We start from the raw sequence: 13,475 nt of genomic DNA, 5'->3' as shown, positions 1-13,475 counted from the left end.
TGATTTTAGGAAAAAAAAAAAATTTGTCTCAGCCTATTATATCTTTCATTTCTCCCCCAATGTTCGTATAAGTACTTTTATTTTCAAATACGACATTTTCCAACTACATGCACATCCATCTTCTTACTCATCTTAGTTGATCACTACTGATTTAATTAAATATGTTTTGGCACCTATTAACAAGTTATACTCTATTAGTGAACAGTATTATCATTTTATGTGAAAGTGGTTCATTTTATATCCAAATGTTTAGAATCTATTAGATTAAATTCTCTAATGGATCGTTATTTCATGTATAATTTCATAATTAGTTTAATATATTAATTATTTATACATTTTATCTAATAAGGGTAGAATAAAATGTTGAAATTGTTGGAAATGTTATGTTGCACACTTATAGTCTTATACCATATTTTTAGTGGGTTAATAGTAGACACATAAAGTCCAGCCCGTATATATATGGCCTAATGTCACAAATTGTTTTGAAAATATTTTGGATTTGGAAGTCTGGATGTGGATCGAGCTTTTCTAATAAAGGCCTTAGATAACATTTTTTAGTGTTATGAACTTTTGATGAAATCATTGGTCTTGTGGGTAAAACTTTTGATGATATCATTGGTTTGAGGTTGAGTTAATTGGATAATTTAGATTGGATTTTGGAATATTTAGATTTTTGGTTGATTTTAAGCTAAATAAAATTAATATTTTGGATTTCGGATTTGGTTTGATTCAAAAAATAAAAACCTAATATTCTAAAAAAACCGAATAACAACTTATTATTTATTTTTAATGTGTGTATATATATATATGTGTGTGTGTGTGTATATATATATATATATATATATATATATATATATATATATATATATATATATATATATATATAATCACTTATAAATTTACTAAATTATTTATTTAATTATTAAAAATTTCTTAATAGTTGTTTTTAAATTATAATTCATAACTAGAAGGTTTGTTTAGTTACTTTTATAGAGTTGGCAAAGATTTAAGTTATACATGTTTTAAAATGCCATGCTTCTTAGAAACCGAATTATAATTTGCTTAGATCGAATCGAATTTGAATTTAGTTTAGATTATTCGAATTCATGTTTTGAAAACCGAAATCTATTTGGATTTACTTGATCGGTTCAGATCAAACCGATCAATCCAAACGAGAACCCCCTATATCAATGGATAAAGACTAGTTGTAAATAAATTGATTATTAGAGGTAAGTAAATTTTTTTATATCATATTACCCACCTATTAAATGCAAAATTAAGAATGTTTTTGAAATCAATATCATATTTTTTTTTAAACAAAGTTAACTATTAAAATTACAAAGTGTATATATATATATATATATATATATATATATATATATATATATATATATATATATATATATATATATAAATTTATCGATAAATAATATGTAAATATATTATTATAATTAATAGAAAGTAAATTTCCAGATTTTAAATTTAAATAATTTGGTAATATGTAGACATATCTTTGTTTATTCAAACATACTATTTTCTACAACATTTTGTAAAAAAATAAAAATTAAATAAATAAGTTTATTTGATTTTATTTTTCGTATAACATACACACTTTCAAAATACTCGGGAATACCTTTAAATATAAGGTGAAAGGTTTCATGTTTCATCTGTATTCTTAACAATTTTTCTCCATGATATGAATGACATATTAATGTTTTCTCTATTTTCTTATTTTATTTGTAAACTATTTTCAACCATGAAAATATTCATCATTTGTCACCTTTTTCATATCATAAATGTTTTCTAACATTTAAACATAAATAAAATCTATTAAAAATATATAAACAAAAAACCATAAATTCATTAATAAGAAAATTTCAAGACAAAAAAGCACTTTGTTACATAAAAAAAATAAGATCAAGCAAAATAACAAAACTTATATTTTAGTTTTAACATTCATTGCCCTATTTCTTCATTGCGACGTGGTATATTTTCAATTATGTTACAATCAAATGTTCTTGAGGTTGAAGAAAAAAATGCAAATCCTTCTTTTTTGTTTTCCTTGCTAGTGCTCTTTCATGGTACACATCTTCTCCAATTGGATCTCCTCTAGCTTTGTTCGAGGTCATTTTTTGTCCTCGATATCCTCTTTGTTAATATGATTTGGTTCGATAACGATCACTTCAAAAACTATCTTTTAGGGTTCTTCCCTATATTGTCATCCAGAAGATCATGTTGGTTTCTTATACCTTCGTTAGGGTCTTTATATCTCTTCAACATTAAACCCATCATCCTTTTCGTTGAATTCGATGGTAATTTGTGCATTCGATGAGGTTATTGCTTGATTCATATGTGTTCGATCTTTTGTAGGTTGGATATAATTATCCCCTATAGCTACATTATGCAATTTTAGGCATTCTTTCATAATTTTATCTTCCATCTCATGACGAAACTTAGTTTGTATAGATGTTTACGCATTTAATGTATGCCATATGGATATATTTGCTTTTAATTGACCATTATGACATTAGTTTGTTTTCTTGTTGTCAATACCTTTATACTTTGTGATATTCATTTTCATGTCTTTCCACATTAAAGTTTTGATTAACAGTACAATAAGTAGCCCACACTTGTTTTCTAAAATAGGTTAGAACCTGCTTACTAAACAATGATGCTCGTTGAATCCTAGTAATCGAGTATTTTGAAATGATGACCCAAGCCTAAGAAAACATGGCTTCTTCCATGATTCATTGTAACACCTAAGTTTTCATACCAAGTACACTCCAAAAAATTTTATTTTTCATTTAAAATTTATTTTGGTGTATATTTGTGAACCGGTATACAAGAAGTTATCACAAGGAACCTATTGACCACAAGTTCAGGATTGAATCGGGCGTCACAAATAGTTTACCTGCAAAACAGACAATCACAAAACGTAAGCCTCGCGGCTTAGTGAATAACAACTACTAAAACACAATCAAATATATCATATAAATTACATAAGTATCAATTAATGGTATTCTCGTAACCAACTTCTCAATAATAATAATAATAATCTATCCATGAATCATTCATCTATCTCTCAATCAATAGTCTAATTCTCAATAGTGGTCAATTTCTCAATTATATGATCTCTCTCTCTCTCTCTCTCTCTCTCTCTCTCTCTCTCTCTCTCTCTCTCTCTCTCTCTCTCTCTCTCTCTCTCTCCGTGTGTGTGTGTGTGTGTCTATATATATATATATATATATATATATATATATATATATATATATATATATATATATATATATATATATATATATATATCAATGCTGTAAAAATTGTTCGGTGGTAGCTCCACGGTCGATTGACGATAAACGATTAATCGGACTAGGCTGGGATTAATCGGAGATTAATCGGGGATCTTTAATTATTTAAAAAATTAATATTCTCTAAACAACTAAGTATTTGAAAATTTATAATTTTAAAATTTTAAAAATTTGAAAATTTTAGTTTAATATTTTAAAATTTGAAAGCTTAAAATTTAAAAAATTTAAAATTTTTGTGTAACATTTGAAAATTAAATTTTTTTGAATTATTTAAAAAAAATTCGCTCATGACCGCCGAGACCGCCAATGACCACCAATGCCGACTTTGTTTGATTTTGACCAATTTCCACCAAGCACCTAATCGTAATCGGTTTAAGGCCGCCAAACGATTAATTGCCGGTTAATCGGCTGCCAAAGCTGATTTTTGCAACACTGATATATATATATATATATACTAACTTATAAAAAAAAATTATACTATTTCTATAAATAGATCAAATAAAATAATATTATTTTTTAAGACGTTCAACTCTCTAAGCATAAAGTACAACTAATCACGAATAAAATAATATTAAATTTTAATCTGATTACCTTTGAAATCTTATCTCTTCCAAAATTTTGACCAAATCTCTTATCAAATTAAAATAAAACAAATAATCCATTATATATGCCCTTTTATTTGTAAGTTTTTTAAGTTTTATTTATTATTTATGTCCTCTAATCGAAATTGACCAATCAGTTGTAAAATCAAATATTTTGTTTAATATTAAGAAAAAAATATCTATGTATGATTTATGACTAATAGAAAATTAGTATTCTATTTGTTATTCATGTTCCATGAAATATGATTGTATTAATTTTATTATTTTTCGGTTTAAAACTTTAGATAGTAAAGTGGATAATAGGATATATCAGTTTAGACTTATCTGTATCAAGCACACCGGGTTGTTAAGATTAACTTTGATTCTCCCTTTTATTAACTTTATCAATACCAATAAAGGTATAAGCAAGTCACTTCGTATGGATGTGTCCTGATTTCTAAAATAAAGGACTATAAACGTACACTACACACCAAAATATTTATTTTCTTTTGTATTGCGAGGGTTACATTTATTTGTTGCCGTAAAACCAATCGATAACAATATGCATATGTTTTGTGTTACTTGAAATCTAACATGTTTCCGTATAGAACTTATTGTCGAATGAGAAACTATTTTTCGCCGCCGCTTTGCACGGGTCTATGGCTAGTATGTATATATATATATATATATATATATATATATATATATATATATATATATATATATATATATATATATATATATATATATATATATATATATATCACAATCAATCTATCAACTAGACTCTATATTTGAGTTAATAATGTATCAAGAATATATCTCATGGATGATCTATCTCTTTAAGGATTTATTTTATTAATAATTCAATTCTAAATCAAATCAATCTCGCTATTATACAATCTCTCTCTCTCTCTCTCTATATATATATATATATATATATATATATATATATATATATATAACGATCTAATTACATTAATTTCTTTATTAATCAAACATCCATCTTCCAATTGTAAAAACTAACATTTGACAAAATGTTATCTCCTGTAGATAAGAGCACATGAACCTATAGTGATATTACTGTGCTTTACTACAGTCATCTTGACTTTTAAAGGACTAATTTACTACAGGCATATTAACTTTTAAAGGACCAAAGAGCATGTGCTTCTTCTCAACATGGAAGACACCTCTCTTTCAATCTTCCATCTAAACACGTCAAACTCCATTGCCACTACCACATGTCCACATCTCCGGTAAGAATCCCCCTCCATGAACTCGCTGCATATTCTTCATTTCTCTCCTATCTTCCTTCTCCTCTCCCATTATTAGATAACCAAAGCACCACCGCCCATTCGCTGCACTCTAGAACCATGACCTAGCCTCACCTCACCAACCTGCGCTTTTGGATTTGATTTTTTCGGTTGTTAGTACCTTTTCTGATGTTTTTTCTTCTGTTATTTTTTATTGTTTGCAATTTCTGTTTGTTTATTTTGAGGTTAACCCAACATTAATTGTTTTAGTTTGTTTCTTTCTTCTCCAGTGAATAGGTCGGGAAAGAACCGACTATATAGACAGTCAACAACAACTTACAGACCTTTACCCATTCTCCTCTATTTACTACGCTGTTAGGAGCCAAAGAGGTCTTCCATTTACTGCTAGCCCATGTAAACCCAATCTATCAAACCCAAGTCAAAGTAAGGAAAATGTTGATTTGTTCATCATTTTTGTTTAACAAGATTTTTAGCTGTCTTGGTTGATAATTTACTTTCCATACTTAGAAGATGATTTAGATATGGATTTCATGTTCATCTCGAATCGATGAAGATCGAAGTTCAAAAAGTTAAAATCTCTGAATTTGTAAAGATTTCATTTTGTTTTTAGGGTAAAAGGATCATTTAGTCATGAGTTTGTAAAGATTTCATTTTGTTGATTTTTGTGGATTTATCATAGCTTTATTGTGGATTTTTTTGTTGTTTTTTTTATTCACAGATTAGTTGTGTTGAGTGGTTCATGCAAGGAAGTATCAAGTAGACATCCATGCGATCTATGATGAACACGAGATCTTAAAATAAATTTGATAACAAGTTTTATATAAAGATCATGGGAAAAATCTAATGATGCAAGAATTAAACATCTCCCAAAGAAATTATCATTATTAGCCTATCTTGATTAGCTTATGACAAAAGTCCTGTTGTAGTTTTATGATAATATGCTATTTTTTTTTTGGCCAACCATCCAATTTTTTATAATGATCCCTACATATGTATTCATGATGATCAACATCATTCATGGCCAACCCCCTTCTGAGGTAACATCTCTTTCATGTGTCTTTTTAAGTCTTGATTATGGATGTTAAAGATTTCAGGACAACTATGGCTGGCTTACTATTATACTTAAGAGTTATGATCTCAATGATTTTTCTTGGCTTTCTTGGTGAATTTCAAGGGACCCAGTCGCCTTAATTTTCAATAATTTATATCTTTTTAGCCAAAACATTTGTGTATTTGTGACACTCTTCAATGGTAATTTTTTCCTTTTAATTATACCCGATTGTACTTATCTAAACTTCTATTATTGATTTAATTTAATTTTGAATCGTTTATTATAGATTTATAGTGTTGAGCATGATTGTTAATTTGGGAAATGTCACTAAAAACATCATTATCTTATGGAATTATACGCTGCTCAACAGAACAACTATTCCTTTAAGGTATGTTTTTATTTTTTTGTTAATATTTTATTTGAGATTAAAGTTCCACATTTCTTATGTGGCATTATATAATGCATGTTGGAATTGTATGCAAGAGGAAGACCTGAGCTATAAGTTCATTGTTATTATTACTTTTTTTTTTTTTTTGTAAAACTTAACTATTATATTCTTCCAGAAAAGAGTTTGGGTTAATATTAACATGCATCGAACAAGATATATTTTCGAGAACATACTTATGTGGTAGGCCTTACTAAAGTTTTGAAAACAAGAATGCAAAACAAATAACCAAAATAACTCTTTGATTAATTGGAAAATCACTCAAAACCAATGTTTTACAATTTGTTCTCATAATCATAAACTCGATTATGGACACGTATATATAGCCTAACATACCAACTTGTATTAGACTAGGAAACTTATGACCAACTTATCATAAACTAAACTTTCCATAAATTAGATTGTTTGGTCTCCAAGTCCTCATCGACTTAGGATTCCAACAATCACCCCCCGAATCTCTAAGTCCTTCTAGAGAATTCTTCAACCCCGATCAACATCCTATTATCTCTTTTCACCACCCCAACCTCTTTATCAAGCTTGTTATAATCATTCTCTTAATAATGATTTATTTCTCGTTGCTAATCAATCATTCAACAGTAATCAATTATTTAAATCTTTATATAATTTACATATCGTATATGACAAATAACGTAATCATCACATATATCACAAATCTAATACAAGCAATCACTCATGAACGATCTATCTTTTAATATGGTTTATCTCTAAGTTATAAACTATCTCATCAATCAAGATCAATCATTCAATCATATATTTATCTCTCAGAATAACCAATTTCTCTAATATCAATTAATTACTCTAATAGGGATGAGCAAAAGGACCGAACCGGCCAGAACCGGACCCGACCTGGGAACCGGCTTCGGCCAAAATCAAGAACCAAACCGGCCCGATGGTTCTGGTTCCGGTTCTACCGTTTCCCGGTTCCTACCGGTTCTTGTCGTGTCTTCAAATGTTGGAACCGATCCTCGAAAAATAACATCATACGGTTCCGGTTTTGCCGGTTCTATCGGTTTTTGTTGGTTCTACTGGTTCCGCTTATATCGGTTCCGGTTCTTACCGGTTCCAAAAATCCAAAAAAATAACATCCCGTCCCGGTCCGACCGGTTCCATCGGGTTCCGATTCCGGTGCCGGTTCCGGTTCTGATACCGGTTCCAGTTCCGGTACCGGTTCCAGCCGGTTCCCCGGTCCATATGCTCATCCCTACTCTATAATAATTAATCATATATATCATGCAATGTATATAACAAACAATACATAAATGGATGTTAGAGTAATGTTACTCACCAGGTTAGTCAGCAGACTAATTCCAATTTCAGTTTCCATCCTTCGTTGCTTACCAATTCTTCACATGGTAACACCTAGTCATCACATAATAAGTTCCATAGAACCTGTCTCCACTCACTACTATGTATACTCTATGACCATTTTTCATGGTAATAATTAAATTTCATAATATAACCATAATAGGCATAACCCATAAGTTGTTAGATAAATCTCTCATGATGGGTAACTTTTAAATATTGGGGTGTGTAACCTTGACAATGTCGACTAAATCTAAAATCTCAATATTTACTCGCCCTTACGAATGGGTTCGTAACAACACCATATCACAAAAACGCGTAATACAATTAGGTCTAACATTCTCGACAATTATCGCATCTAATAATTATACAATAACGGGGTAAAAGATACCACCACGATCTTGTAACTCAACCTCATATCTTATATACATGGGTATAACTCCTCCGATATAATAACCTGTAAATGACTTCCAAGCAACATCTCCGATCCTACGTGCCTCTCAAATGATACGAAAGCTCTCATATTTATAGCCAGACGCACCTCACATCGTGACCACTTAGGTGTAACATCGTGAGGATCTTACGCACTATGATATCGACACGTATTGTAATCTTTTGCGACATGTCTTGTTGATTTGACTCATCTCACGTCGTGACCATGCATGCCTCATGTCATGAGGGTCAATATTCTCTCGTTTTGACATGTATGAATCTTGAACGTTCCAATGACTCATCACTCTACACATCGTGAAAATATCATTTTCATGTTGTGATATGCTTAATGTCACGCCGTGAGAGTCAAAAGTTTGACCGTTCACTTTGACTTTTGGTGACTTTCTCAAAATAGCAACATACTTTTATCTAAACTTCAAACGGTCATAACTTTCTTATACAAACTCCGTTTTCGATGATTTTTATATCCACACAATCCTCTCAACTAGCTCTCAAGATTTCTCAACTGGCTTTTGCTAAATAGCATTTTTCAGTTTAAATTAACCCCATGCTCTATTTCATCTACTCTTCTCATAAGATTCATATCTCGTAAATAATACTTGTTACTAAAACTAGGTGTTACAAGTCCTTCCCCCTTTTAAAGATTATGTCCTCAGAATCTTTTGGAGTCTCGAACTACTAATCCATGATATACTAACTCTTTGCATATCATATATCTCATCATATTCTTCTTAAGGGGGGTTATATCTCATCTTACTCATGATTCATTTGACACTCAATTTACAACTTACTCTCAATTATGAATGTAATTTCTCATATTAATTATCATCTTCATCTTTATCATTATTATTATCAAATATGAACTCAAGCTTGGTAAAATTCTCATTCTTAAATCAGCCCATTGTGAATCATATTTTGATTGTTATTACTCTCTAAAATTTCACGAATTTATGAATTACTCAAATTACACTAAATCACGTTACTCCCTGTGGTACTCACAGTGTGATTAATTTACTAAATATTATGAGTCACTCATACCACTCAAATCAATCACTCATATTACTCGAATCAATTTCTCAAATCAATCTCTTGATAACTTAGATCAATGTCAATTACTTAAATCATCATAAATCACTCAATTTAGTTACTCGGATGACTTAGATCAATCACTCATGTTAAGTAATCTAATCAATATCAATCACTCTGATCAAGTTCAATTAATCAGATCGATCTTAATTGCTCAAATCAATAACTTGAATTAATTACCCAGATCAATATCAATTATTTGGATCAATCTCAATTGCTCAGTTCAATATTAATCGCTTATATCTATCTCTTTAATCAACATAAATTACTCAACTGAATCACTAAAATTAATCATATCAATCAATCACTCAAACCAATAGCTCTGATCAATATTAGTCACTCTGTTCAATCTCACTTAATCACTTGGACTATTCACTCAATTCTATCTAATAAATTACTCAGACTATTATTCGATTATTTTAACCGATCATTCTCCAGACGTTTTTCCACATCCACTTAGGAATTTGTTTCTATCGTAGTTCTCAATTTCTTAAATTTATCTCAATCACTTCAATATATTTAATACTCCTAGCACGGTTAATCTACTCAATTTCTCATAAATTACTCAGATCAGTTACTTTGGTTACACAAATCAATTACTAAGGTTAATATCGATTGTTTAAAGCAATCACTCTTTATCAATATTAACAATTTAAATCAATTACCTAGATTACTTATATAAATTACTTAAATCATCTGACAAATGATCAATTACTCAATTCAATCACTCATATTACTTTGGTTAATCACGTAGATTAATTCGATCAATTAGTTAATTCATCCACTCAATTTAATTAGACCAATATTAATCACTTTAACATTATCAACTACTCAGATCTATTAATCAGATAACTCAAATAAATTACTCAATTTAATCAAGTTAATCACTCAAATTAATTAGATTAATCACTCAGATAAGTATTACTCACTCAAACTAATTACTCAAATCATTTAAATTAATATCATCTACTCGGATCAATTTCTCTGATCACTCCAATCGCTCAATTCAATTTATCGATTTAATCATTATGATCAACTTCATTCTCTTATATTAATCACTCAGATCGGTTAAATTAATCTCTTAATCAAATTGGATCAATCACTCCGCTCAAAGTAAATCAATTACTCAGATCAATATCAATTAATCGAATCAATTACTAAAGTGAATATTATTCTCTTAGATCAATCACTCAAATATATAGGTTACTCAAATCAATTTCTCATATTTATCATTCTTGATCAAATTAAATCATTCAAATCAGTTACTCAAATCAATCGTATTAAATCTTATACTAAGATAAGGCCTCATAACCTCTCGGAGACTCAATCAAAAATATTATCTACACGAGTAAACCCAATCATCTCTCATGGGTCTAAACATATAAGTCTAAATCATCTACATGACATGATCAAATTACCTCTCATAGATCAATCATGTAAGTCTATCGATCTTCTACATGAAATAATCATGTAAGTCTATGATCTCAATTAAAATTCTCATTTATCTCGATCTTTTACATAGTGGGATCGAATCACCTCTCATGGATCCATTGTGTAAATCTTATGATCTCAATTGAAGTTCTCATTACTCAATCTTATTGTATCTACATCTTACTTTTTATATCTATCATAACTCATTTAATCTCCTTATTTAGATTATCTCGATTATGTTATCTCAATTCAGGAGTAATGTTATCACTTCTATTCAAACTCTTATACTCTATCTCATCTCTTACTGTCTCATTTCTCTTTCAGTTCCATCTCTCTAGTCTAATAATATCTTATCGCAACCCAAAGTTCTCAGTATAATCTTTCATGTTATTTTTATTTAGGAGCTATATTATTATTTTAATTCATACTCTCTTACTGTATACATTCTTGGCATTTATTCTCATAATGTTAATTAATTTATATCAATATGGATTTTAACTAATTTACCAATAAGCATCGCTTCGCAACAACTTCTTGTCGTATTGTAGTCTCTTTTTCTCACTCTTCGTTATCATGTCGCGGTATCCTCTTCACCATGTTGTGGTTAATCATCCCAAATAAACATATAACAATTTACATTTTGTTCACATCGTGGGAAACTCTCCTCGTGTCATGGATAACTTAAGTACAATACCTTTATATACTTACCCTTATAATCACGTCGTGACTTTATGTAAAACTCTATTTTAGGATGTTTCTGCTAGGTTTTGTATACTACAACATCCTATGGTGCACATACAACCCTAATGATTTGGATCTATGTTTTCTCTAATTATACATGAAATGAAATATCCAAAGCATAAGCCTATAACTAGGGTATGATTTGACACTTGAATCATAAAATATAGTAATAATAATTACCTCTTTGTTGTAGCTTGATGTATTTAGCCTTTAAGAACTTAGCACCTCAAATGTGATGCCTCAAACGGTTCACAACATACCCTCGAACATTAAATGACTTGAGAGAGATTACTAGGCACACAAATCGGTTATGAACTCCAAGAACACTTGTTGTAACCGATTTTAGCAATGGGGTTATGAATATATATGTAGGAATCCAAGAGTCATGGGTAAACCCTAATCCATACACTTTGGGTTATGATCCATATTTCATGTGGGCTAACTCTTCATGGAAACTTACATAAACTTAGCCCATTATGGATCAATAGCCCAAACCATATATATATATATATATATATATATATATATATATATATATATATATATATATATATATATATATATATATATATATATATATATATATATAAACAGTCCCCGTTAATTTAATTAGTCTCTTTTGATCACTAAATTAATTCCAAACTAATTCTTTATCAATACTAATTAAATAATATGATTTCATATTAATATATTAGAACTTATAATATATTAATAAAATCATAAATAACCTCTTACTCAAATATCCATCCTCAAATTGCCATGGTGATATGCAACCCGAAATGGAGCATGCTACTCTGGGGTCAAGTACATACCAATTATAGTTGTGGGCTTAGACACCTAATCCAACAGTCTCACACTTGGATAAGTCAAATAACTATTATTGCAAGTACGACTCCAAAATCCCGACTAGCAATCGTAGCTCTTAAAATTCGTTGTCGAACTTTGACTTATTTAATGACGCATCCATTAGAGAAGGAATCATATATTCCTCCATTCTAGATATCGTATGGACATGATACATGGATTATAATCATTCTCTCTATCTATTTGTTGTTTCCCGATTTCCGATTTATGATGACCGACTAATTGAACAAATCAAATCAGTCTAGGCTTGGCCAAGCGCTTAGTATGTCATCAGTAAATCATCGAGGGGCCCACAAATATCCCTTTTATCCCTTTAAGGCTAAAAGGAATGGATAAACTTCGACTCATATGCTTGATCTATCTACTTATCAAATCACACACAACAATATATTTTATAATACCGAGTTACCGGTGTGTTTACATATTATCAATGTGCAACCAACTTGTAAACTACATCTCATATCTCTTCGTTTCAAGAATATAAGATATTATTGTCTCACAATCACTCGTGATAAAATCCATGAAGTGATTAGATGAGCAAGGGTTTAATCCAATACTCGAATCTTATTCTAGGAGTACTAATGGACACTACAACAAACTTGTGCTATGTTTAAAACACCTAGACAATCTATAGTCAGATTCATGACAGTCTTACCTCAATACCTACTTCCATAGTAAGATCGACTATGGACGGTTTGAATAATCTTATTATTATGGAAGTCAAAACATGCAAAGTGAAACACAAGAATAATCGAATCCAATATGGTCTCAAAACTTATGAATATAAATAAAACACCTTTTATTTAATCACCATATTGATTACACATTATTCATTGTATAATGTTTCGATTAATCAACTTAATACTTGAATTAAAACAATAGTTATGCCATGCTCCAAGCATGCACACTATGTTTGCA

General features: G+C 29.7%; 1 long non-coding RNA gene across 1 annotated transcript; it reads left to right on the top strand.

Moving 5' to 3' along the window:
• Nucleotides 1-5,054: 5,054 nt before the first annotated feature.
• Nucleotides 5,055-6,435, top strand: LOC145038991 (uncharacterized). The gene is made up of 3 exons (XR_013679673.1): nucleotides 5,055-5,145; nucleotides 5,433-5,586; nucleotides 5,882-6,435. It is a non-coding gene; the product is annotated as an uncharacterized LOC145038991 (long non-coding RNA).
• The last annotated feature ends 7,040 nt before the right edge of the window (nucleotides 6,436-13,475 follow it).

This window comes from Lactuca saligna, chromosome 4 (genome assembly GCF_052625555.1).
Source record: "Lactuca saligna cultivar CGN05327 chromosome 4, ASM5262555v1, whole genome shotgun sequence".
Taxonomy (NCBI): Eukaryota; Viridiplantae; Streptophyta; class Magnoliopsida; order Asterales; family Asteraceae; genus Lactuca; species Lactuca saligna.
This window is presented reverse-complemented; position numbering and strand designations above follow the sequence as displayed.